The 27,766-nt window shown below is 39.3% G+C and overlaps 1 long non-coding RNA gene and 1 other non-coding gene across 2 annotated transcripts in view; both read left to right on the forward strand.

The window, feature by feature from the left end:
- LOC132440012 (uncharacterized) overlaps positions 1-27,766 on the forward strand; it is a 401,492-nt gene that overhangs the window by 323,755 nt on the left and 49,971 nt on the right. The gene's annotated exons all lie outside the window — the stretch shown is intronic.
- LOC132440086 (U6 spliceosomal RNA) lies at positions 26,729-26,835 on the forward strand. Its single transcript, XR_009522497.1, has one exon. It is a non-coding gene; the product is annotated as a U6 spliceosomal RNA (small nuclear RNA).

Genomic DNA, 27,766 nt, shown 5'->3' on the forward strand with positions numbered 1-27,766 from the left:
TTAAAAGAAATGTACTCAGAGCTCACACAGTACTGGGAATACTGCCTATTATTAAGTTTTTATATCTATATTTATGAATTTTTTTGACAGGAAACATGAGGTTTCTGGATCAGAGAAAAATGTTTAATTACTCAGAGAACATATGTTGTCAGTCTCTCATGCTCCAGTTCCCCATAGGGTAATGCAGTGAGGGCAGAAATCTCCTGTGTGTACATAGGACCTATACAAGAGAGCCGACACATCTGCTCCCACCACTCCTCCAGAGAGAGGGAGAGAGACTTTTGCCTTTTAACATAAACAAATGCTCTTTGGGGGGTAAAGTGTGAAGGTCCCTAAGTCAATTAGATAAATAACACCAAGAGTCTTTAACTCCCTAGGCTTGTTTATCATTCAAACATCCATTCAGGTACCAGCAATCTTTGTTAAGAAAGCCCTTATCGGGCTTCCCTGGTGGCGCAGTGGTTGAGAGTCCGCCTGCCGATGCAGGGGACACGGGTTCGTGCCCTGGTCCGGGAAGATCCCATGTGCCATGGAGCTGCTGGGCCCGTGAGCCATGGCCGCTGAGCCTGCGCGTCCGGAGCCTGTGCTCCGCAGTGGGAGAGGTCACAATAGTGAGAGGCCCGCGTACCACACACACAAAAAAAAAAGCCTGTATCATTTAGCATTGTTTTCCTGACTCCTGTTCCCACCAGCCAGACTGGAGAATCTTATAATTCAGAAGAAATTGGATAGTCAGAAGGCTCTTACCTCAGCAGTAGGGATTAATAATCCCAAAATGAATGTGGTTATGGTCACACCTAAAAATTTTAAAGTGAGGCCTAAAATGATCAAACTTTCCAACAGGAATACAAAAGTATCTCACACTTATCAAGGTAAAATTCACAAAGTCTGTCATCTAATTAAATAATTTCCAGTCAATAAATGAAAACAACAGAAAAACCCTCAATAAGAAGAAAAATTAAATATTGAAACTGACCCACACATAAATGCTTCAATTAGCATACAAGCAATTGAAAAAAAAAGCTTTTATAACTGTATTCCATATTTTCAGAAAACTAGAGGAAAATGAAACATTATAAGTATGGAAGACATAAAAAATATCCTGACTGAAATTCTAGAGGTGAAAATTATAATGCAGGAGACGAAAAATGCACTGGATGGAATTAATAGCAGACTAAATATTGTGGACAAAAAGATAACTAAACTTGAAGACATAACAATAGGAACTATCCAAAATGAAACAAGGAAAATGGCTCATTTTAAAAAAGCAAAATATTAAATAAATAAACCATTAGTGAGCTATGCAATAATTTCAAGCAACTTTGAAACAAAACCCAAGAAACACAAAGGAACCTATAACAAGGTAAATAGTAAATATCTTAGAATCAGCAATAAAGAGAATATCTTATGCATCCAGAGCAAAAACATTTTATCTACAGAGGAACAAAGGATGACAGCAGATTTCATCTGGATATAATGCAAGTGACAAGAAACTGGAGCAACATTGTTAAAGTACTAAAAGGAAAAAAAAGGAGACTTCTAAATCCAATGAATATATATTTCAAAGACAAAGGTGAAACAAAGATTTGTTGGGTCATACAAAAGCTGAAAGAATATTTTATTAGCAGACCCACCTGTAAGAAATGTTAAAAGAAGTCCTTTGGACTGGAAGAAAATGATAGCAGATGATATCATATTTCTGAGCAAAAGAATAAAGAGCACCCAAAATGGTAATATGTATGTAAATAAATAATAGTTTTTTCTTCTTATTTACATCTATTAAAGATCATTGACTTCTTAAACAGCAATAAAATGTGGGGTTTAGAACAATGAAGAAGTAAAATGTATAATAATAACTCAAAGATCAAGAGGAGAAAAGGGGAAATATACTGTTTCTACATGACATACAGGTGTTCTGTCCACACTCTAGATGCTAATCCTCTGCCAAGTGTATGTTTTGCTAACATTTTTCCAAGGATTATGGTTGGTTTTATTTTGCCTCCAGTGTATTTTTTTTAGATTTCATTAAAGTATAGTTGACTTACAATGTTGTGTTAATTTCTTCTGTACAGCAGAATGACTTAGTTATATACATACATATTCTTTTCCATATTCTTTTGCATTATGGTTTGTCACAGTATATTGAATATAGTTCCCTGTGCTTTACAGTAGGACCTTGTTGTTTATCCATCCCATATATAATAGTTTGCTTCTGCTAATCCCAAACTCCTATTCCTTCCCTCCCTTAACACCCCTTTGGCAACCACAGGTCTGTTTTCTATATCTGTGAGTCTGTTTTCATTTTGTAGATATATTGATTAGTATCAAATTTTAAAATTTTAATTGGAGTATAGTTGATTTACAATGTTATGTTTATGCTGTACAGCAAAATGAATCAGTTATTCATATACATATATCAACTCTTTTTTTAGCTTCTTTCCCCATAAAGGTTATTCAGAGTATTGAGTAGAGTTCCCTGTGCTATACGGTATGTCCTTATTAGTTATCTATTTTATATAGAGTAGTGTGTATATGTCAGTCCCAATCTCCCAATTTATTCCCCCCCACCCCCTGCTAACCATAAGTTTGTTTTCTACATCTGTAACTCTACTTCTGTTTTGTATATAAGTTTATTTACACCATTTTTTAAGATTCCACATATAAGCAATATCATATGATATTTGTCTTTCTCTGACTTACTTCACTCAGTATGACAATCTCGGTCCATCCACATTGCTGCAAATGGCATTATTTTGTTCTTTTTTATGGCTGAGTAATATTCCATTATGTATATGTACCACATCTTCTTTATCCATTCCTCTGTTGATGGACATTTAGATTGCTTCCATGTCCTGGCTATTGTAAATAGTACTGCAGTGAACACTGGGGTGTATGTGTCTTTTTGAATTATGTTTTTCTCCAGATATATGCCTAGGAGTGGGATTGCTGGATCATATTGTAGCTCTATTTTTAGTTTTTTAAGGAATATCCATATTGTTCTCCATAGTAGTTGTACAAATTTACATTCCCACAAACAGTGTAGGAGAGTTCCCTTTTCTCCACACCCTCTCCAGCATTTATTGTTTGTAGAATTTTTAATGATGGCCATTCTGACTGGTGTGAGGTGGTACCTCATTGTAGTTTTGATTTGTGTTTCTCTAATAATTAGCGATGTTGAGCATCTGTTCATGTGCCTCTTGCCCATCTGTATGTCTTCTTTGGAGAAATGTCTATTTAGATCTTCTGTCCATTTTTTGATTGGGTTCTTTGTTTTTTTGTTGTTGAGTTGTATGTGCTGTTTGTGTATTTTGGAAATTAAGCCCTTGTCGGTCACATCATTTGGTTGATCACCGGAGGTTGTGTTTTCATTTTGTTTGTGGTTTTCTTTGATGTGCAAAAGCTTGTAAGTTTCACTAGGTCCCATTTGTTTATTTTTCCTTTTATTTCTATTGCCTTGGGAGACAGACTTAGGAAAACATTTGTATGATTTATGTCAGAGAATGTTTTGCCTATGATCTCTTCTAGGAGTTTTATGATGTCATATCTTATATTTAAGTCTTTAAGCCAGTTTGAGTTTTTTTTGTGCAGGGTGTGAGGGTGTGTTCTAACTTCATTGATTTAAATGCAGCTGTCCAACTTTCCCAGCACCATTTCTGAAGAGACCTTTTCCCATTTTATATTCTTACTCTTTTGTCAAAGATTAATTGACCTTAGATGTGTGAGGTTTTTTCTGGGCTCTCTACTCTGTTCTATTGATTGGCATATCTGTTTTTGTGCCAATACCACACCATTTTGTTTACTGTAGCTTTGTAGTATTGTCTGAGGTCTGGGAGGGTTATGCCTCCTGCTTTGTTCTTTTTCCAGGGGATTGCTTTGGCAATTCTGGGTCTTTTATGATTCCATATAAATTTTAGGATTATTCTAGTTCTGTGAAAAATGCCATAGGTAGTTTGATAGGGATCACACTAAATCTGTAGATGGCTTTGGGTAGTATTGCCATTTTAACAAGATTAATTCTTCTAATCCAAGAGCATGGGATTATCTCTCCATTTTTCTAAATCATGTTTAATTTCCTTTATTAATGTTTTATAGTTCTCAGCAAAATAAGTTTTCACTTCCTTGGTGAGGCTTATTCCTAAGTATTTCATTTTATTTTTTGTATGCAATTTTAAAAGAGACTGTTTACATTCCCTTTCTAATATTTCATTTTCAGTGTAAAGAAATACAACCAATTTCTGTATGTTAATATTGTATCCTTCTACCTTCTTGAATTCGTTTATCAGTTCTAGTAGTTTTTGTGTTGAGTCTTTAGGGTTTTCTATATATTGTATCATGTCGTCTGCATATAATGAAAATTTTACCTCTTCCCTACCAGTTTGAATACCTTTTTATTTCTTTTTCTTTTCTGATTGTTGTGGCTAGGACTTCCAATACTATGTTGAAGAGAAGCGGTGAGAGTGGGCTTCCTTGTCTTATTTCAGATTTTAGCAGGAAGGCTTTCAGCTTTTCACTGTTGAGTATTATATTGGCTGTGGGCTTGTCATAAATAGCTTTTATCATGTTAAGATATGTTCCTTCTATACCCATTTTCATAAGGGTTTTATCATGAATGTATGTTGAATTTTATCAAATGCTTTTTCTGCATCTACTGAGATGATCATATGGTTTTTGTCCTTTCCTTTGTTGATGCGGTGTATCACATTGATTTGCATAGGTTGAACCACTCTTGTGACCCTGGGATGAATTCAACTTGGTTGTGGTGTATGACCTTTTTTACGTGTTGTTGGATTTGGTTTGCTAATATTTTTGTTGAGAATTTTTGCGTGTCTATATTCATCAGATATTGGCCTTTAATTTTCATTTTTAGTAGTATCTTTCTTTGGTTTTGGTATCATGGTGATGGTTGCTTCATAAAATGCCTTTGGGAGTGTTCCTTCCTCTTCAGTCTTCTGGAACAGTTAGAGAAGGAGTGGTATAAGTTCTTCTTTGTGTGTTTCGTAGAATTCCCCAGTGAAGATATCTGGTCCTGGACTTTTCTTTGTAGGAATTTTATTTATTTATTTGTTACATAGTCTATTTCATTTCTAGTGATTGGTCTGTTCATGTTATCTATTTCTTCTTGATTCAGTTTTGGTGGGCTGTATGTTTGTAGAAAGTTGTCCATTTCTTCTAGGTTGTCAAATTTGTTGACATGTAATTGTTCATAGTGTTCTCTTATGGATTTTTGTATTTCTGTGGTATCAGTTGTGATACCTCCCCTTTCATTTTTTATTTTGTTTATGTGGGTCTTCTCTCTTTTCTTGGTGAGCCTGGCCATAGGCCTGTCAATTTTGTTAACCAAGAACCAGCTCTTGGTTTTATTGATTTTTTTCTACTGTTTTTTAATCTCCATTTTATTTGTTTCCTCTCTGATTTTATTATCTCCTTCCTTCTGCTGACCTTAGTTTTTGTTTGTTCTTCTTTTTCTAATTCTTTTAGGTGATGGGTTAGACTGTTTATCTGAGATTTTTCTTATTCCTTAAAGAAGGCCTGTATCACTATGAACTTCCCTCTAAGAACTGCTTTTGCTGCATCCCATAGATTGTGTGTTTTCATTGTCATTGGCCTCTAGGTATTTTTTAATTTCTTCTTTGATTTCATCATTGACCTATTGGTTTTTCAGTAGCATGTTATTTAGTCTCCATGTAATTGTTGTTGTTTTTTTCTTGTTTCTTTTTCTGTGGTTGATTTCTAATTTCATGCCATTGTGGTCAGAAAAGACACTTGAAATAATTTCTGTACTCTTAAATGTCTGTTAGTTTTTGTTTTATGTATTTGGGTGCTCCTATATTGTGTGCGTATATGTTGACAAGTGTAATATCCTCTCCTTGTATTGATCCTTTTATCATTATATAGTGTTCTTCTCTACCTTTCTTCATAGCCTTTGTTTTGAAGTCTATTTTGTCTGATAAGAGTATTGTGACCCCTGCTTTCTTGTCATTTCTATTTGCATGAGATACCTTTTCCATCCCTTCACTTTCAATCTATGTGTGTGCTTTGCCCTAAAGTGGGTTTATCCTAGGCAGCATATTATAGGCTTTTGTGGGTTTTTTTAAATCCAACCTGCCACTCTGTGTCTTTTGATTGGAGCATTTAGTCCACTGACATTTAAGGTAATTATTGATAGACATGTATTTATTGCCATTTTAAATCTTGTTTTCCCATTGATTTTATATTTCTTCTTTGTCCCTTTCTTTTTCCTTTTGTGGTTTGATGATTTTCTTTTGTATTATGTTCTCTTCTTTTTGGTTTTGTGAATCTATTGTATGTTTTTGATTTGTGGTTGCCCTGTTTTTCAAGTATGTTAACCTGTTTCTATATATACTTACTTTAGACTTGTGGTCATATAGGCTTAAACACATTCTAGAAAAATAATCTACATTGTCTTACTCTCCTCCCTGCATTTTATAATTTTGATGTCCTCTTTTGCATCTTCATGTTCATCCTTCTGCTGTTCTTTGTGATTATCATTGCTTTCACAGAAATTTTTTGATTTTTTTTTAATGTGTGTGCTGGCTTATTTAAGTGATTTACTTTCCAAATGTGATTTTCTCTTTCCTATAGATTCTTACTTCTTTTCTGTTTAGAGAAGACCTTTCAATATTTCCTTTAGGATAGATTTAGTATTGCTGTATTCTTTTAGTTTTTGCTTGTCTGAGAAATTATCTCTCCTTCTATTCTAAGTGATAATCTTGATGGATAGAGTGTCCTAGGTTGCAGAGTTTTCCCTTTCAGGACTTTGAATATATCTTGCCACTCCTATCTGGCCTGCAATGTTTCTGTAAAGAAATCAGCTGATAGCCTTATCAGCTTTTTTCATAAGGGTTTTATCATGAATGTATGTTCCCTTGTAATTTACTCATTGTTTTTCTCTTGCTGCCTTTAGAATCCTCTCTTTAACTTTTGCTGTTTTTATTATAATATGTCTTGGTATAGGTCTTTTGGGGTTTATCTTGTTCAGGACCCTCTGTGCTTCTTGTATCTGGATATCTGTTTCCTTGTTTAGGTTTGGGAAGTTTACAGCCATAATTTCTTCAAATACATTTTCAGTCCCCTTTTCTCTTTCTTCTCCTTCTGGGATCCCTATTATGCATAGATTGGCACACTTTATATTATCTCATAGGTCTCTTATTTTGCTTTTATTCTTTTTTTTTTATTTGGGTTTCTGTCTGCCATTCTAATGGGGTGATTTCCATTATTCTATCTTCCAGATCACTTATTCATTCTTCTGCATTATTCATTCTGCTATTCATAACCTTTAGTTCAGCTTTGGTCTCTTCAAATGAATTCTCTAATTTTTCTTGGCTCCTCCTTATAGTTTCTAGTTCCCTTTTACAATAATCTGCATTTCTGTCAATAGCCTTTCTTAATTCCTTCAGTATTTTTATTATCTCCTTTTTAAATCTTTATTGGAGTATAATTGCTTTACAATGGTGTGTTAGTTTCTGCTTTATAACAAAGTGAATCAGTTATACATATACATATGTTCCCATATCTCTTCCCTCTTGTGTCTCCCTCCTTCCCACCCTCCCTATCCCACCCCTCCAGCTGGTCACAAAGCACCGAGCTGATCTCCCTGTGCTATGCAGCTGCTTCCCACTAGCTATCTATTTTACGTTTGGTAGTGTATATATGTCCATGCCACTCTCTCACTGTGTCACAGCTTACCCTTCCCCCTGCCCATATCCTCAAGTCCATGCTCTAGTATCTCCTTTTTGAGTTTGGTGTCTATTAGACTGAAGAGGTCTGTTTCATTGTTTGTTTCTTCAGGGGAATTCTCTCAATCTTTTAATTAAAAGTGGTTCCTCTGCTTCTTCATTTTACATACTTTTCTCTTGCTCAATGAGTTGAGAAGAAACAATTATTTACTGTGGTCTTGGAGGGTTTTTTTAATCTGAGAACATCCCTGTGTACTCTCTATGGGTTTAATGTTTTTTGGTGTGAGGGCTGTTTTTAGTATGGATGCCTGCTACCTCTTTCCTCAGTGCATGCTGGACGTTATCCCCTTGATAGGTGGTGTGACTGGTGTTGTGGTGACCAGAGTCTGCACTGGATATCAAGTGACTCCAGTGTCTTTTGATACAGATTTTAATTACATTTTTATGTAGTCAAACTTATTGTTTTGTGTACTTTGTGCTTTGTCTTGAATTAGAAATCTTTCCTCACTATTTCCTGTGTACGGCCCCGGGCGTCCCCGGGAGTCCCGACCAGCAGGACAAATCCTTGTGAGTCCGAGGAGGAACCTGTGGGGGTTGAAAAAAGGGGGAAGGGCAGGAGACGCGAAAGAATGGAGGCAAGACAAAATCCTGATCAAGCCTCAAACTTTTATTGCTGCGGTAGCTGTATTTATACACTGCAGAGAAAGGGGGGCGGGATTCAGAATGAGGGAAGTACTTGGCTAATCATCATTGGTGCTGCGTGCGCGGGCTTTCATTTTAGGCGCGAACTTCTATCTCATAAATCAGGAAGAGAAGCAGGGTGTCGGCCATCTTCTAATGGCGAAAACTTCTTGGCTCCCAACATTTCCTCCCTTTTTATTTCTTTTAAGGAGGTGGGCATTAACCGAGTGAGGGAGTAGTGACCTGAATCCTCCCGTGGACAAGGTATGTGTGTCCACACTCATCGGCTCTTGGTATCTTTTGGGGAGGAGAGGCAGAGCCAAAGATAATCTTAGCTACTAAAAGCCAAAAACAATGTTTAGATACCAACCTCTATCATAATTCAGGTATACTCACAGGGAATAACAGAGATTACCTTGTATATACATATATACACGTTTTCCCTTGTGCATGCTTTGCTGCCACACTCAACTCGGTACCCATACCCTCCATCAAAGAGGGGGGTAGGCATGTCTCTGTTTCATGCCGCTCCAGTGGAGGGGCAGCCAGAATCATCCTTTGGTTCTGCTTCTGTAATGGCGAGGCGATGGTAATGTATCAGGTTAAATTTTGAGGCAAGTGGGGAGTGCTTTCAGCCTGTCCAACAACCAGCAAAGATGACAGGATCAGGGTCACAACGGATAGCTCATGTCGTCTCTGCCGCTCTTTCAATATTAGGAGGGTCTCCATCTTTTTCTGAAAAAGAAAAAGAAATACAATCTCAGGGAAAAGGGCCCTGGATAAAATTTATTACTTTATAGAACTTATAGGTTTAATAAGGCGCTCAGGCAACCAGCGTGCTCCACCTTCTTTGGTATTATATACACATGCGGATCCCCTCCCCCAGATGAGGAGTGGATCGGGTCCATGCCATTTAAAGGTCAAAGGGTCTTTCCACATAACTTGTGCATATTGATTTTTAGTTTCTTGATGCCAAAGGCGATCGGCGGCAGATCTACCATTATTATCTAATTGTAAAAAATTAATTACAAACAGGGCATGACTAAGAATATTTTTTGGGGAATTTTTTGTAGCAGTTAAATCATTATTTTTAAGCTTGGAAATGGTATTTTTAAGGGTTTGATGGGCTCTTTCTACTATGCCTTGACCCTGGGGGTTATATGGAATTCCCGTAAGATGTTTTATTTGAAGCCGGGTGCAAAAATCTTGGAAAGCCTGGGAGGTATACCCAGGCCCATTATCTGTTTTAATTATTTGAGGCTTGCCTAAAACTGTAAAACATTGGAGCACATGTGAAATAATGTTTTTTGTGGCTTCTCCTCCCTGAAGGGAGGCATATATAAAGCCGCTAAAGGTATCAATGGACACATGAATAAATTTTAATTTTCCAAATTTAGCAAGATGGGTAACATCCATCTGCCAGATTTCATTAGGTAATAGACCTCTTGGGTTTACCCCAAGATGTGGAAGAGGTAAAAATGTAACGCACCCTGGACAATTTTTTACAATTTGTCTTGATTGTTCTCGAGTAAGCTTAAACATTAAGCGAAGAGTATGTGCATTAACATGATGTAGCTGATGAAATTGAGTAGCTTGAGAAACAGAATCAGAGGTTACGGTGCACATCAGGCGGGCATTTTTATCAGCTAAATCATTGCCCTGAGAGAGGGGTCCAGGAAGATCTGTATGAGCCCTAAGATGATCAATAAAAAAAGGCGCTTGTCTTCGAAGTATAAGACTTTGAAGTTGTTGAAAAAGGGGAACAGCATTGGAAGAGGGTTTAATATATGGAACAGTTTCTAAAAGGGGGACGGACAAAGCTATATATGAGCTGTCCGTATATAAATTAAAGGGGATATTCTGTAACATCTCAAAAACCTGAAGAATGGCAAAAAGCTCAACAAGTTGTGCTGATAAAAGGGGGACTGTACCCTATAGGGCTGATTATTTATAACAAATACAAAAACACCGGATGATGATCCATCAGTGAATACTAGGGCAGCATCTCCCAGAGGAACAGCAGAAGTGATTTTGGGAAATATAAACAGATGTTTTCTAGCAAACTGAAGGAGCTTATCAGGTGGATAATGATTATCAATATTACCCTGAAAGGAGGATAAGGAAACAAGCCATTTATCATCAGTTTGTAATAACCAACTAAGCTCTTCTTTGGTATAGGGGAGAATCAAATGATCAGGATCTCTGCCAAAAAATTGACGGCTTTTTTCTCTGCCCAAAGTAAGAACCTGTGCTACTAAGGAAGGGTAGGTCTTAAGCACTTTATTAGGAGATACGGACAAATGTATCCACAAGAGGGGATGATCTTGCCATAGGACTCCAGTGGGTGTATGTGCAGTGGCACAAATAATCAAACTAAAGGGACGACCATAATCTAAAAAGGTAATCTGTTGACATCTAATGGCCTTTTCTACTAATTGAAGAGAATTTTTAGCCTCCTTAGTCAGCCTACGGGGTGACAAGGGATCTGATGGCCCTTGTAAAATTTCGAATAAGGGTTTTAACTCTCCCGTAGTAAGTTTAAGATACGGTCGTAGCCAATTAATATCTCCCAAAAATTTTTGAAAATCATTGAGGGTTTGCAAATGTGATACTTGTATGTGTATCTTTTGAGTGGTAATTATTTTTTTGTTTAATTCGAAACCAAGATAATAGTATGGATCTTTTGATTGTACCTTATTTGAAGCAATTTGAAGGCCAGAGGAAGCAAGATTATCTTTTAAATCTTGATAACACTTAAGGAGTTCATCAGTTGATTTTCCAGCCAAAAGAATATCATCCATATAATGAATGATATAGATACCAGGCCAACGAGCCCTAAGAGGGTCTACAGCTTGTGCAACAAATTTTTGACATAAGGTGGGGCTATTGGCCATACCTTGCGGGAGGACCTTCCATTGAAAACGTGGCATTGGGCCTTTAAAATTAATTACTGGGAGACTAAATGCAAAACGCTCTCTATCCTGAGGATGGAGAGGGATAGTAAAAAAGCAATCTTTAAGATCAATAATGATTTTAAAATAGCCAGCTGGAATGGCAATAGGAGAAGGCAAGCCAGGCTGTAAAGCTCCCATAGTAAACATTGTTTTATTAATTTCCCTAAGATCTTGGAGAAGTCGCCATGAGCCAGATCTCTTTTTTATCACAAATATAGGGGTATTCCATGGCGAAGTAGTGGCTTCTAAATGTCCAGCGGCCAATTGTTCCTGCACTAACTTTGTGGCAGCTGTAAGTTTTTCTTCTGTTAGAGGCCATTGGTCCACCCAAACGGGATCATTAGTTTTCCATCGTATTTTGTCCGCATGGGGCACAGGAAGGTCAATGGCCGCTAAGAAAAAGGCGAACTGCCTAGGCCCTGGCGATTTATGTTAGATGCCAGGGAAATAGGTCGTGTAATACCCTGATTATTTTTTCCTAAGCCTAAGCCTGGTAGAAACCCTTGGTTTAGCATTTGTTGGGTCACCACCTCATTGGGGCTGGCCATGATTAACTTTAATTGTGACAGGATGTCACGTCCCCAAAGATTCAACGGGATATGTGGCAAAATATAAGGTTGTACCTGTCCAGTATTACCTTCAGTATCTATCCATGTAAGAACTTTAGAACTCCGTTTAGGATTGGTAGAATGTCCTATGCCTTGTAAATGAGTTATAGACACTGTACAAGGCCAAGAGGAGGGCCAATATTTTTCCGAAATAACTGTTGCATCGGCTCCTGTATCGACTAAACCCTCAAATTTCTTTCCATCTAACCACAGGGTTAGGAGTGGCCTTTCAGGAGCAATTTGTTGGACCCAATAAACATCTGAGGAGCCAAAAGCAGCATCTGCTCTAGGACAATTAGTATGGCTCTTATTTAAAGAATTTAGGGGCGACAATACTAACTGTGCTATCCTTTGACCTTTAGGGATTGATATAGGGCCTTGTAAAGCAGATGCCAAAAGGGTAATTTGACCTGAATAATCATTATCAATAACACCAGGTATAATTTGGAGGCCAGCCAAAGCGGAACTACCTCTTCCTAAAATTAAACCAAAAGTATTTGGGGGCAGGGGGCCATAAACTTCTGTGGGAATTGGTTGTACTCCTTGTTCTGGGACTAATATTGAGTCGGTGGAGGCACAGAGGTCCAATCCTGCGCTTCCGGGTGTGGCTCGACAGAGGGAGCCAACATCTGGGTGCAGGGAACTTGTCCAGATTTTTGAGGAACAAACCGAATTGCCCCTTGGTTTGGTTCCAAGGAAGGGGCCAGGGGCTGGCCCCGTGAAAAGTTTCCCTGTTTTTTGGGGAGCAATTGGCCATTTATATCCGTTTTTGAAAAACATTCTGAAGACCAATGTTTGCCTCTTTTACAACGAGGGCAAACGGTGGTGGGAGGAGCCCGGGATTGATATTGGGGTTGTTGTGGGTTAGCCTTTAATGACTGTCCTTGTCTATGTAATGAACAATCCCGGGCAAAATGTCCAGGTTGTTTGCAATTATAGCAAGTTTTTTGTTGTTTATCTAGGACGGATGTATCTTTAATAAAATCTTTTAGAGCAGCTCCAATCGCAAGACCAACAGAATGGGAGGGACCAATTCCGGAGCACAACTTAATGTAATCAGCCAGGCTACCACCACGATGAGCCCGAAGGGCAGCTTGGCAGGCCGGATTGGCATTTTCATAAGCTAAATGTTTAACAAAGGCATTATCAGTTTCACTATCACCCACTACACGCTCGGCGGCGTCCGTGAGGCGGCTAATAAACTCACAATAAGGCTCTTCTGGTCCCTGGCGAATTTTTGCCAAGGAAGTTGTGGGCGAACCCTTAGGCGGAAGACGGCGCCAGGCCTTAAGGCCAGCATGTTGTATTTGAGCCAACAAACCAGGGGGAAAAGCAGCCTGAGACTCATTGGATTCATAGGGGGGACGGCCAAGTAATTTATCTCGGGTCCATGATCGGGAAGTTCTGTTTTCAGCATTTCTTTGGGCAGTTTCTCTACAATTTTCTGCAAATTCAGTGCGCCATAAAACAAAATCTCCCCCAGAAAGGGTGGCCCGAGCCAGGGTAAGCCAATCATTTGGGGTCAGCCAGCGATCGCTTAATCCCTCCAAGATTGCCAATGTATAAGGGGCTGTGGGCCCATAATTATTGACAGCAGATTTTAAATCTTTTATATGTTTTAAATTGAGGCGGCGATATTTATGTTCAAAAGGGCCGCCCCCAGAAGAATTATGAATATCTGGTCCCTCATCAGGTTCAGGAGATTCTTCTCCCTCTTCCTCTTTCCCTTCCTCACTATCTTCAGCTTGAATTTCACCTTGAGTGGGTAAATTTTGACTGCGAGTAACAGGGAAGGCTAACTTAATGGATCCTGGTTTTTGTCGAAGCGGGGGTTTATTGGGACCGTTCGAGACATTAAAAGAAGTAAGCTCCACCTCAAGGGCCTTAAGCTCCTTTAGGAGATCCAAGCGTTCCCGTTTTTGTTGTAAAACATCTCTCAAAGAGGAAATTTCCTGGGTTAAGGCCATCTTAGCCTGTCGAAGGGGATCAATCAGGGGGGCAATGGGAGCAGGGGCGCTAAAGGCAGGCATCTGATGAGGAGTATTATAAGATGGTGGAGGCTTCAAAAAGGGGGAATCCCCAGGGATCATCATTGCGATGATAACGAGCAGCCTGCTCATCGAGAGTTTCCTGATCTTGGGGGGAAAGCTGGTCATCATTGGGATCACCCTTAATAGCAGTAAGGGAAGGATAAATCTTTGGGATAACTTTATCATCTGTGGGATAATGATGACCGGTTTCTGGAATTTTTGGGAACTCTTCATTTGAACCCATATCAATGGTAACGGATGGATAAGCTGAATGGAGACGAGAGGCTGCTTTAAGAATTGTTTCCCCGGTCTCTACAACCTTTTGGACATCGGGGTCAAAAAAATGACCCATGAGAATCTCCCTAATTAAATTCCAATACGAAAATGCAGTCACAGGCACTTTAGAAGGCCCAAAGGTTTGATAATAATCATTTAAACAATTTCCTACACGATTCCAGCATTTTTTATCTATTGTCCCTTCCTGTGGGAACCATGGGCAAACATCAGACAAGAACATAAAAAATTCATGCAAATCTTTTTTTTCTAGCCTTAATCTTCCGCATCTTGAGGGAATCCTCGATCCCCTGAAGAAAGAGTTCATGGGAACTCAATTCCTGTCCCATATTTATAGCTCCGCTTACCTTATCCTCAGGTCACGACTGCCGAAGGGCGGCCAGTCCTCCGGGGACCTAATCAAGCTGCACTTTCGAGTAAGTCTCGCGGCGGCTCAGTGGGTGCCTGGCCAGGCGTTCGTAAGCGTGCTACCTCCGTCAGGATCCGTTCCTCGAGCCCCACGTTGGGCGCCAATTGTGTACGGCCCCAGGCGTCCCCGGGAGTCCCGACCAGCAGGACAAATCCTTGTGAGTCCGAGGAGGAACCTGTGGGGGTTGAAAAAAGGGGGAAGGGCAGGAGACGCGAAAGAATGGAGGCAAGACAAAATCCTGATCAAGCCGCAAACTTTTATTGCTGCGGTAGCTGTATTTATACACTGCAGAGAAAGGGGGGCGGGATTCAGAATGAGGGAAGTACTTGGCTAATCATCATTGGTGCTGCGTGCGCGGGCTTTCATTTTAGGCGCGAACTTCTATCTCATAAATCAGGAAGAGAAGCAGGGTGTCGGCCATCTTCTAATGGCGAAAACTTCTTGGCTCCCAACAATTTCCAAAATCATGAATATATTCTTTTATATTCTCATCTAAAAATAGTCCCCCAAAAAACTAATAAAATAATATAAAAAATAAAAATATTCCCAATATCCTCATAATAAGCACCATTTCTGCTTAAATTAGCCAACTGATACAAAGTTCATTACAGGGGAGTGCTGTGATTGCTTTCCTTTTATTGAAAAATAATCCTCTCTACTTGCAAAAGTCATCCTTTCAGAACTTCAGGAGGATTCCTCATGGTGTGAGGAGTAAGGAAGAGGGTATGCCAGCCAGATCAGTCACATCAACCCTAGCAATCAGAGGGCTGACAGCTGTCTTCATTTTTAAGTCCTTGTAATTACTGGAGGTGCCCAGCCAGGAGGAAAAGTAGTTATGCCCATGAAAGAGTTCTGGATACATGAGAAGGAAAGAGATAACATCCAGTGAGAGCTCAGGTCCCTCAGCCTATGTTTGAGAAACCATTTCACCAATGGTAAGAAATAAGGGCTTGCTGTTTTCAGTGTCTGAGCAGGAGCTGCTTAAATTTCCCCAGTCAATATATATCTGCCATTATTCAAGGTACTCCCCATTTTATTTTCTAACTCATCTTCTTTTGGAGGTCACACTCAGTTCTTATGTTCAGCTAGCTTCCTAATTCCTCTTTAAATAAATGGATAATTAGAAGAGGGGATGAAATCTTTATTCAGTCTCTAGGACAGACTCTGACAGAAGCAAAAATGGAACAGAACAGGTTCTGGAGGTGCTGAAATGTCAGCTATAGCTATTCCCTTAGATTGATAACTTTGATTCTGTTTTTGAAACACTCTTTGAAAATTTCTTACAGAAATATGCTACTTACTTTTAAACTATCTTATTTCTGCTTTTTCTTGCATAATCATAATTTATATTACAGTACTTTAAATTTATTATCCCAAGTAATTTCAGAGTTATTATCAACATTATTGTGCAACATTTTTTTGATTGGATTATTCTTCAAAAGGGAAATTATTTTTTCACCCACTGTTTCCTCCCTGTGTTGCTTAAAAGAATTAGAATAGTTATCAGTTATGTAGTTTTGAAGTACATACAGTGGAAAAAGTTACTTTGACTAAAATTTTAAAAGTAAATTATCTTCTCTTCAAACATATTCTGCTAATGATTACAATAAGTTTTATTTTATTTCTCAGTATAATGGACTAAATTGCATTTTGTTTTTCATTTGAGTAGACTACATACCAGAACAATATTAAGTAATCACAAACAGTCTGTGGTTTTTGTTTTGGACTTACAGCAGCATGAACTGTGAGGGGTGATGCAACATTTTCTCTAATTGGCCCTTGTCTGAAATTCTAGCACTGTACTCAAAATTCCATCCCAGCTCTGAATTTTGGGTAAGGTTATGTGAGGCTCTGCGGTTCAGATAATGGTTGGTTATGATAATAAACAGCTGGCGAAGCCTTGGCAAGAAGCTGGTGTTACAGAACTTAGAGTGAAATCAAACCCTAGTGGACAGGGGTACCCCACACCCCAGCTGCTAGTTCATCCCATCCTGACCTATAGCTCAGCAGCACAGAAACTTCAGACCCAGTCAGGCCTAGAAGACTGCAGAGGGCTTTTAGTTTTCCAGGAACAATAGATATTTCCAGAAAATAAGGTCTGGTATTTTTGAATAGGAGCCCTTGCAATTCCACTACAAGTGCTGGTGTTGCTAAGGCCTGATTATCTCTTGAGAAATGTAATATCTCATTTCCTGTTGGCCAGAGCAACTTAGTTAAGGACCTAATCAGAACCCCACAAAAATGCCCCAGGGAAGACCAAGTTTATATTTGAAGCTACCTCATTTCCCTTGTAAGTTCCCTCTTTGTCTCTTCCTATATTCTCCTGGAATCCCAAACCCTTATACTGTTCTCTGACAACCCAGACATTTCTCCTGCCACTTACACAGGCCTGAACTCTCCAAGCAGAAAACTCTTCCCTCATGAAGTTTTCTTGTCCCATTTCCACGATTACAGACTCCCTGAGCAGGGCCAAAGATGAGGGTGCAGGGCATTGTAGAAATGGTATGTCTTCTAAAGTTCAGAGATCCAGGGTAATCTACTCCAGCTGCAACCCTAGTATCATGATGTGTTGGTTCAGAACAAACCAAAAACTAAAATTACAGGCCATGCCTGAATATAGGGTGAAGCAAAACTACCCTAAACAGTCACTGTTTCCTAAAGGATAGAGATTTTACTTTTTAAATTACACTATGAGAAGCAGGAATTTGCATTCCTTTATGTGACAATTCCAGAGTCCCTGATGCATAGAGAGAATGGGGATAAAGTATAGTCTATGGTGACAAAATCAGAAGGGACAAAGGACTAAGGGAGTTGTAGATCTCTCTCCCACCTGTCTTCATCCCTCTGGCTTTTATCCACTGCTCCAGTCAGCTTAGTGTGAGTGTTCCAAAATGTCCTCCTTGTCCTACCCGCCACCCCCGCCTCCAACTAGGACTCAACGTGCTCCCCTCAGTATGTCTTTGTCATACATTTTTACTATGTCCTGTCATCACTGATAACTTTCTCTCTCTCTCTCACCATAACGCAAGTGTCATGCACATATGTCATATCTTTTGTGAATTTTTCTCACAGGACTTGGCACAAACATGGCATGCTGTAGGTGACTACTAAAAGTTCAGACATTAGGGTAAAAAGGCATGATCTCATACCCATGAAACAACCATGTTGTTTATTCAGCTTTACATTCATATCAGATAACCAGAAGTGTGAACTGTTTAACGTAACGAAAGGATGCAAATGATATCACCTGGACATGATCTGCTATATTTAAGACTCAAGAATGTGACTTAGAACAGTTGGCTAGAATCCATGATCCACTTATGTGACCTTCTGATAAAAATGGAATCTAGGGCTTCCCTGGTGGCGCAGTGATTGAGAGTCCGCCTGCCGATGCAGGGGATGTGGGTTCGTGCCCCGGTCCGGGAAGATCCCACATGCCGCGGAGCAGCTGGGCCCGTGAGCCATGGCCACTGAGCCTGCACGTCTGGAGCCTGTCCTCCGCAATGGGAGAGGCCCCAACAGTGAGAGGCCCGCGCACTGCAAAAAAAAAAAAAAAAAAGGAAGCTAGTGAAAATAATGAGAGTATACATACACAGTAAAGATAGTTATACCATTAGCCTTTCTTGTGTGGTGACTGGCACTGGGCCCATTCATGCCTCATGTGTGCCGCAGGACAACTTTAGACTTAACTTCGAACCACAGTAGAGGCATGAACCCTACTCATGGATCAGGAAGGGTCTCATTTCTTGGCCCCTCAAGAAGTAAGAGATCAAGCCTGAAAGCTAGATTCTTCCAAGAAATAAGAGCAAGAGGAGCAAATAGACAATGTGATGCTATGAGGAAGCTGCTTTGTGTGGGGGGCGTGGTCAGGGAGGGCTGGGGATGCGCTTTTGTGAGCCAGAAAAGGTATCAGAGGAAAAAAGCAGGGGGAGTGTAAGGCCATGCCATGTAAGCAGGGGATAAAAGGGACAAAAGACACAAGGCAATGTTCTGGAACCAGGCAAGCAGTGATGGCACCCTCTGGGGAAAGATCTCAGTGCCCTAGTTGCATTCCTCCAGATACTGCATGGTAGTGAGCTGACTCCAGTGAGACAAAAGCATTCATTTATGGCTGTTAAGCAATCTTGGGGCTGTAACCAAATCCTCCAGGAGCTGGTAAACAATTTCCATGCCTCTTATGAAAATACACTTTGTTCTCAAGTGAGACTGTATATTCTCAGGAGCTACGGAGTTCACAGAAATATTTTCAGTAGCCCTTGCCATTGAAGTTCCAAAGAGACCTTGGATGTTAATTTTAATCAAGCTTAACGGTTAGCACATAATGCACTCAACCAGAAGCAGTGACAATCCAAGGACCAGCTTTGATCATCCCTATTAGTGCCTTGTATGTAATTACCTGAATAATGTGACTAAATGATTCTGGCACCAAATCTATGTTAACTTACTATGGATGGAAAAGTATCACCATGTATTGAGCAAGCAGGGTGCCAGACATTTTGCTGGATACTTTAACTAGTTATCTCCCTGAGTTCTCATAACAAACCTATGAGGTATGACTTTACAGATGAGAAAACCGAGACCCTGAAAGGTGAAATAAATTGCCTGAACCATACAGCTACCAAAGGGTAAAGGTATATTTTGGACCAATGTCTGCTAAACTCTTTCCAGTTGCAACATTAACAGTAATCATTGTAATAGTTAAAGCAAATGTTTATATAGCACTCATTCTGTGCTCTAAGCATTTTATATAGTTTCTTGGAGGTGACATCACTCCAGCCTCCATTTCCTCACAAAGATCAACAATTAGACGGCTATCCATGAACAAAAGCAGCTCTGGGAAAGCTCTGGAGTCTGCTTAAGGAACTTGAGCAACACAGTGGGAGGAAACCCTGAGAATAACCACACAAGAAGAGAAGAAAGACAGCTTCATTTTGCCTGAACTGTCCCATCCCCCAAGCGAGCATTGCTCCATGCCAAGAGGGAACTTCCCAGGTAGAAAGAGTCCCCCTTGCCAGGAGAAGTAGAGCGGGATGAGCAACCAGCTTCCCCAGCCTTTCCAGGTACCATGTGAAGGTCTCAATTCAGTTTTACCCGACCCAGACTGCCAAAGATGAGATGTATAGAGCCAGCTAAGAAAAGAAGAGCCAAGGAAGAAAAGCAGGGGCTACCAACAGCAGCCACATAGGAGGAGTCATTTTGGTTCACAGTGACCTGCTTTGCGGACAAACTGAGCAGATTTTGCCGCTGAAGAAGCCAGTGGTCCACAACTGATGTGGACCCCCCTTACAGATTTCACCAGAATTTGCCCCACAGGTATTCATGTTCATTGATGCCAGCTGCCAGAGTACCTCCCTGCTCCCTCCCTCCTGTCCCTACTAGAGCCCAGGGACTGCACCTGCAGTCAGCCCAGACCTCTGTGGCTATGCAAATGCAAAACTCCAGCCTAGACTCCCACAGAGGAACCCCATCGCTGTGCGTATGCTTGGGAATCACCCTCCAGATATGTGCTGGTATGCTGCTTGCCTGACACCTGTCACCAGCCTCCACTACTGTGAGCACACCTTGGGGAAGACTGTGCAGCTACAGGATGGCATGCTGACAGCCGGGGTCCCTGCAATTGCAGCGAGCCCAGATCAGGCCGTTTTCTGTCCTGGCCTGTACTACCATGTTCATCTGCAGCAAGCCCCTCTAGCTGTGTACCTGAATGGCCCTGGCCCAACCCTCATCACAGGCTCCCAGTGCAGGGCCTGCTTGTGGAGGGACAACTATGTAGTCACAAGTGAGCACACTGACAAGCAAAGCCCCTACAGCTTCCAGTAAGCCCATAGTTTGCCCTGGGCTGCACCACTACATTTGTCTGTAACCAGACCCTGCCACTACATAGGCACCTGTAGCTGGCCCCACAGCCAAGTGTGTGCACGCCACCAGCTCCAGGCACCACCATTGCCTGCCCTCCTAGTCCATACTACCTGGACCTGAAGGTGCCACTGAGGATCCCCAAAGCTCTTGCAGACACTGAAGACTCCCTGCAGTCACCAAGAACCATACATTCGTCCATGCTGTGGACCTCAGCAGACTGAGCCTAATGGACATCATGCCACCTTGGACCCAGTGTCATCACATGTAGCCCTTTGTACCACTGGACCTGGTGTCATGCTCCAGGATGCCCCCTCCTGTAGGTGAAAGTGTTCCTTTATCAAATTAAGTCCATAAAGCCTGGAAGAGATGACTGCTTCTTCAGATGTACAGACAGCTAAGCAAAGCTATAGGGATCATGAAGAATCAGGAAAACATGACTCTACCAAAGGAATATAGTAAGTCTCCAGTTACTGGCCCCAAAGAAGTAGAGATTCAGGAATTTCCCAACAAAGAATTCTAAATGATTTTTCCAAAGTTGTTCAGAGAGCTATAAGAGAACACAGACAAACAATTTAACAATATCAGGAAAACAGTACAAGAACAAAATGAGAAGTTCAACAAAGAGATAAAAAAAGACCAAACAGAAAACTTGGAGCTGGTGAATATAATGACTGAATCTAAGAATTCAATAGAGAGCTTCAACAGTAGGCTTGATGAATCAGAAGAAAGAATCAGTGAACAAGAAAACAGACCAATTGAAATTATCCAATCAGAGGAGCAAAAGGAAAAAATGAAAAGGAATAAAGAAAACCTACTGTACATATGTGACACCATTAAAAGAAAAAAAGTTTTGCATCATTGGGGTCCCAGAAGGAAGAGAGAGAAATTAGTAGACAGCTCATTTAAATAAATAATGGCTAATAACTTCCCAAATGTGGGGAGAGATATATATTTCCAAGTTCATGAAGCTAATTGGTCACCACAAAATTTCAATCCAAAACAATCCTTTCCAAGACACATTGTAATAAAACTGTCAAAAATCAAAGGTGAAGAATTTTAAAAGCAGCAAGAGAAAAAAATTCCCTGATAAAGAGAACCCCCATAAGACTAAACCCTAACTTATCAGAAGGAAGGAAATAACAAAAATGAGAGCAAGCAGTAATAAAATAGAGATCAGAAAAACAACAGAAAAGATTAATGAAACTAAGAGTTGATTTTTGAAAAGAGAAACAAAATTGACAAACTTTAGCTAGACTAAGGGGAAAAAAAGACAAAATCAGAAATGAAAGAATAGACATTACAACTCATACCACAGAAATACAAAGGATCATAAGAAACTACTATTCCGGGGAGGAGAGGGGTGGGAGAGGGATTGATTGGGAGTTTGGGATTAGCAGAAGCAAACTATTATATATACATATATATATATATGTATATATATATGTATGTGTGTGTGTGTGTGTGTGTGTATATACACGCACATACATATATATGTATATGTATATATATTATAATGGATAAACAACAAGGTCCTACTGTTCCCTGAATAAAGTACAGGGAACTTTATTCAATATCCTGTGATAAACCATAGTGGAGAAGAATACACACACACACACACACAAAAAAGTGTGTGGGTGTGTGTAATTGAATCACTTTGCTGTACAGCAGAAATTAACATAGTAAATCAACTATACTTCAATGAAATAAATTTTTTTAAAAAAAGAAACTATTATGAACAATTTTATGCCAAGAAAATGGACAACCTAGAAGAAATAGAAAAATTACTAGAAACATACAACCTACCAAGACTAAATAATGCAAAAACAGAGAATTGGAACAGACCAATAATGAGTGAGGAGATTGAATCAGTAATTAAAAACCTCCCAACAAAGAAAAGGATCAGATGGTTTCGATAGTGAACTCAACCAAACATTTAAAAAATTAACATCAATCCTTCTAAAACTCTTCCCCAGAATTGAAGAGAAGGAGGGAACACTCCCAATCTCATTCTAGGAGGCCAGCTTTACATTGATACCAAAGCCAGATAAGGACACTGCAAGAAAAGAAAACTATACCAATATTCCTGATGAATAAAGATGCAAACATTCTCAAAAAATATTAACAAACTGAATTCAACAGCACATTGAAAAGATCGTACACCATGATTAAGGGGGATTTATCCCAGGGATGCAAAGATGGTTCAACATCTACAAATCAATCAATATTCCACCACATTAGTAAAAAGAAAAATAAAAGCCATATGATCATCTCAGTAGATGCAGAGAAAACATTTGACAAAATTGAACATCCTCTTGGGACTTCCCTGGTGGTCCAGTGGTAAAGAATCCACCTTACAATGCAGGGGATGCGGGTTTGATCCCTGGTCAGGGAACTAAGATCCGACATGCCGCGGGGCAACTGAGCCCACATGCCACAACTACTGAGCTCACATGCCTCAACTAGAGCCCACATGCTGCAAACTACAGAGCCCACACTCTCTGGAACCCATGCACTACAGCTTCAGAGCTCATGCGCCCCAGAGCCTGTGTGCCACAACTAGAGAAGGGAAAACCTGCACACCACAACTAGAGAGAAGCCCGCACACCACAACAGAGAGCCCATGTGCTGCAACGAAGGACCCCACATGCCTCAACGAAGATCCTGCATGCCACAACTAAGACCTGACACAGCCAAAAATAAATAAAATAATTTGTTTTTAATTGAACATCCCCTCAATAAAAACTCTCTACACTAGGTATAGAAGGAACATATTTCAACATAATAAAAGCTTTGGGCAAACCCACAGCTAACATCATACTCAGTGGTAAAATGTGTAAAGCTTTTCCTCTAAGATCAGGAACAAGAAAAGAATATCCATTCTCATCACTCCTGTTCAGCATAGTACTGGAAGTCCTAGCTAGAGCAATCAGGCAAGAAAAAGAAATAAAAAGCATCCAAATCAAAGAGGAAGAAGTAAAATTTTCTTTATTTGCAAATTATATGATCTTATATGTAGAAAATCTTAAAAGCATCACCAAAAAATGTTAGAACTAATCAATGAATTCAGTAAAGTTGCAGGATACAAAATCAGCATACAGAAATCACTTGCATTTCTACACACTAACAATAAAGCATCTGAAAGAGAAATAAAAACAATCCCCATTCACAATAATATAAAAAATAATGGAATACTTAGGAATAAATTTAGCAAAGGAGGTGAAAGATCTGTACACTGAAAACCATGAGACTTTGATGAAAGAAATTAAATAAGACACAAAAAATGGAAAGATATTCTGTACTCAAGGATTGGCAGAATTAATATTGTTTAAAATGGCCATACTACCCAAAGCCGTCTATAGAGTTAATGCAATCCCTATCAAAATTCTAATGGCATTTTTCACAGAAATAGAAAAAAAGATCCTAAAATTAGTATGAAACCACAGAAAACCCTGGATAGTCAAAGCAATCATAAGAAAGAAGAACATACTGGAAACATTACACTTCCTAATTTCAAACCTATAGTAATCCAAACAGTATGGTACTGGCATAAAAACAGACATATAGACCAATGGACCAGAAGAGAGAACCAGAAATAAATCCTAGCATATACAGTCCACTAATATTTCCCAAGGAAGCCATGAATACTCAATGGGTGAAGGATAGCCTCTTCAATAAATAGTGCTAGGAAAATTGGATAACCACATGTAGAAGAAAGAAATTGAACCCCTTACACCACTCACAAAAATTAACTCGAAATGGATTAAATACTTAAGCATACGACATGAAACAATAAAACTCCTACAAGAAAACATAAGAAAAACCTTCTTGAAATTGGTTTTGGCAGAAATTTTTTGTATGTAACACCAAAAGCACAAGCAACAAAAGCAAAAATTAATACGTGGAACTACATCAAATTTCTGCACAGCAAAATAAATGCTTCTTTTCAACAAAATGAACACTAACAAAATGAAAAGGAAACCTGTGGAATGGGAGAAAATATTTGCAAATCATATCTAATAAGGGGTTAATATCTAAATAAAGTTCTCATACACCTCAATAGCAGAAAAAAATCTGATTAAAAATGGGCAGAGGAACTGAATAGACATTTTTCCAAAGAAGACAAGACCTACAAATGGCCAACAGATACATGAAAAGAAGCTCAACATCATTAATCAACAGAGAAATGCAAATCAAAACCACGATGAGCTATCACCACATTCCTGTTAGAATGGCTGTCACTGAAAAGACAGAAGATAAGTGTTGGTGAGGATGTGGAGAAAAGGAAACCCTTGTGCACTGTTGGTGGGAAAGTAAATTATTGCAGCCACTATGGAACACAGTATGGAGGTTTCTCAAGAAATTAAAAATAGAACTATCACCATATGATCCAGTGATTCCACTTCTGGGTATGTATCCAAAGGAAGTGAAAACAGGATCTTGAAGGGATATCTTCACTCGCATGTTCATTGGAGCATTATTAACAGTAGCCAAGATATGGAAACAATCCAAGTGTCCCTCAAGGGATGAGTTGATAAAGAAGTTGTAGTATACATATATACAATGGCAAAATATTCACTTACGAGAAAGAAGGAAATGCTACTATTTGAGATAATATGAATGGACCTTGAGAACATTATGCTAAGTGAAATAAGTCAGAGAAAGACAAATGCTGCATGATAACACTTATGTGGAATCTAAAAAAGCCAAACTCATAGAAACAGAGAGTAGAGTGGTGGTTACCAAGGGCTGAGAGGTAGGAGAAACGGGGAGATGTTAGTCAAGAGTACTGTTTTATGCCTGTCTAAACCTATCAGTAACTAGTGTTGTTGCTGGACCCTTGTGGTTCTTATCATGATTGTAAGATGCCCTCAGCAATAACCAACAGGAAACTTTGGAAAAAAGGTTATTATTCAAAGGTTCTGGAAATTACACATTACACCTCGGGCCACACGGTGAAGTCAGGGGTAGAGAAAGAGAGGCAGCAGGCCTAGGGTTCTGCTTTTATTGGGATCAAGTATGGGGACCTAGGGTTTCAAGGGTCTTCTTTTTATTGGTGAATTTAAAACACAGAATGGGAATTTAAAACATGGTATTATGGAATAATAATATTTTGTTATTATGGAATAGTTCTTTATCCGATTGTGGCAGTGTATGTTACAATTCATAGAAATGTATATTCCCCCAAAAAAGTCAGTTTTATTATGTAATAATTTTTAATGAAAAATAAAGTGCAGGCTTTACAGACAGACTTCCTAGGTTTGAATCACGTACTAGCTCTTTATCTTGAGATATGTTACTTAATCTCCCTATTTCCTAATTTCCTCATAAAAATAATGGGAATAATAGTGACAGCACCCTCATAGGTTTGAAGTGAACATTAAATGGGGTAAAACATATAAGCATTTAGAACAACCCCTGGTATACAGTAAGTGCTCAATAAATATTAGCAATCATTATTAGTACACATATACATTATATGGGATTGTTTCATGCTGTGTAATTTTAAAAGAGTATTTTCAACAATTCAGGTGTTCCTTAGTTGATGAGTAGATAAACAAATGTGGTCTAGCAATACAATGAAATAGTATTCAGAAGTAAAAAGGAAGTAAATACTGACCCATGCTACAATATGGGCAAACCTTGAAAACATGCTAAGTGAAAGAAGCCAGACACGAAAGGTCACATATTGTATGATTTCACTTATATGAAATATCCAAAATAGGCAAATAACTAGAGACTTAAAGTCAATTAGTGATTGCCAGGGGATGGGAGAAAGGGAATTGGGACTGACTGACTGCTAATAGGTATGGGGTTATTTTTTTTGGAATGACAGAAATGTTCTGGAATAGGTAACGGTGATGGTTGCTCAACTCTAAATATACTAAAAAACACTGAATTGTATACTTTAAAGTGTGAACTTTATAGTATGTGAATTATGTCTCAATAAAGCTGTTATTTTTTTAAAGCTCTGAAACAAAGGAGGCTGGGGCAGTTGGGGGCAGCCTAGCCTGGCTCTTTATCTAGTCATGTGGCTGGCAAGGTGTTTATAAGAGATAGCTGTCTTTGAAGTGGATGCCTCTTTGAAGTGGCTCCCTTGGCAATCAAAGCTTAAGTCAGACACTTGCATCACAAAAAGAAAAACCAACTGTCAGGGTTTATGCTACAGGTGCAAACTGTCCCTCATAAGATAAATAAGGTGCTCTCTTCAGCAGCACATATACTAAAATTGGAATGATACAGAGAAGATTAGCATGGCCCCTGCACGAGGATGACACACACATTCATGAAGTATTCCATATTTTTCATCCACATTTGTCAGACTCAAAATCCCAGTATTTTCTAGTATACCTTGACTATAAATTAAAAATTGTTAAAATAAATGATTTTATGGCATTATATTATGTTAGTAATTTGTTAGTTTATATCAGATATTTATGGTAACTCTAATATCTTTTTTTTACAACTTTATTGGAGTATAATTGCTTTACAATGTTATGTTAGTTTCTGCTTTATAACAAAGTGAATCAGTTATACATATTCATATGTTCCCATATCTCTTCCCTCTTGCATCTCCCTCCCTCCCACCCTCCCTAACCCACCCCTCCAGGCGATCACAAAGCACCGAGCTGATCTCCCTGTGCTATGTGGGTGCTTCCCACTAGCTATCTACCTTACGTTTGATAGTGTATATATGTCCATGCCTCTCTCTCGCTTTGTCACAGCTTACCCTTCCCCCTGATGGCTATTGTAAATCATGTAGAAATTAAATTTGAGTTCTGAATTACCGCTTTGCAAATTCAGTTGTGGATATTATAAATCTATAAAGTATAAATTCATGTAAGTAGGGGCTTCCCTGGTGGCCCAGTGGTTGGGAGTCCGCCTGCCGATGCAGGAGACACGGGTTTGTGCCCCAGTCTGGGAGGATCCCATATGCCGCGGAGCGGCTGGGCCCGTGAGCCATGGCCGCTGAGCCTGTGCCTCCGGAGCCTGTGCTCCACAACGGGAGAGGCCACAACAGTGAGAGGCCCGCGTACCGCAAAAAAAAAAAAAAAAAAAAAAAATCATGTAAGTAATAAACTAACGCTACCTTAATATACCTATGGAAAGAGTTAAATAATAAATTTCTTAGAACTAAAAAAAAAATGAGATAAACAAGTTCGAGGGAATCTAATGTACAGCATGGTGATTATCGTTAATAACACTGTATTATATACCTGAAAGTTGCTAAGAGAGT

This window comes from Delphinus delphis, chromosome 16 (genome assembly GCF_949987515.2).
Source record: "Delphinus delphis chromosome 16, mDelDel1.2, whole genome shotgun sequence".
NCBI lineage: Eukaryota > Metazoa > Chordata > Mammalia > Artiodactyla > Delphinidae > Delphinus > Delphinus delphis.